The 853-nt window shown below is 48.5% G+C and overlaps 1 pseudogene; it reads left to right on the top strand.

The window, feature by feature from the left end:
* Positions 1–6: 6 nt before the first annotated feature.
* LOC102477671 (transcription factor E2F3 pseudogene) lies at positions 7–846 on the top strand (annotated as a pseudogene).
* Positions 847–853: the final 7 nt, after the last annotated feature.

Raw genomic sequence — 853 nt, 5'->3', positions numbered from 1 at the left:
GCGGATGGTCTGAAAACCCCCAAGGGCAAAGTACACGGTGCACTTCGGAGTCCAGACAGTCCCCAAACTCCCAAATCTCCCTCAGAAAAAATGCGGTATGATACATCCCTCAGTCTCCTCACCAAGAAGTTCATTCAGCTGCTGAGCAAGTTGCGCGCCAGGGACTTGGATTTGAACAAGGCAGCGGAGGTGCTGAAGGTGCAAAAGAGGAGGATCTATGACATCACCAACGTGCTGGAAGGCATCCACCTCATCAAGAAGAAGTTCAAAAACAACGTGCAGTGGATGGGCTGCAGTCTGTCTGAGGACGGGGGGATGCTGGCCCAGTGTCAAGGCCTTTCCAAGGAAGTGACCGAGGTCAGTCAGGAGAAGAAGTTAGACGAACTGATCCAAAGCTGCACCCTGGACCTCAAACTGTTAACCGAGGATTCAGAGAATCAAAGGTTAGCTTATGTTACATATCAAGATATTCGAAAAACTAGTGGCCTTAAATACCAAACTGTTATAGTCGTGAAAGCCCCTCCAGAAACAAGACTTGAAGTGCCTGACCCAATAGATAGCCTACAAATACATTTGGCAAGTACCCAAGGACCCATTGAGGTTTACTTGTGTCCAGAAGAGACTGAAACACACAGTCTAATGAAAATAAACAACCAAGACCACAATGGGAATATCCCCAAACCCACTTCCGCCAAAGACTGGGCTTCAACCAACTCAGGACATAGTGATAACTCCATTTCTATGGCTAGCCTTTCTCCTTTGGTCTCCCCAGCCAATCTTTTACAGCAGACTAAGGACCAAATCCCTTCCAAGATGGAAGGGCCGTTTGTGAACTTACTGCCCCCCCCCCCCC

This window comes from Tupaia chinensis, unplaced genomic scaffold, assembly GCF_000334495.1.
Source record: "Tupaia chinensis unplaced genomic scaffold, TupChi_1.0 Scaffold140387_1, whole genome shotgun sequence".
Taxonomy (NCBI): Eukaryota; Metazoa; Chordata; class Mammalia; order Scandentia; family Tupaiidae; genus Tupaia; species Tupaia belangeri.
The sequence above is the reverse complement of the archived record's forward strand: the minus strand, read 5'-3'. Positions and strand labels throughout refer to the sequence as shown.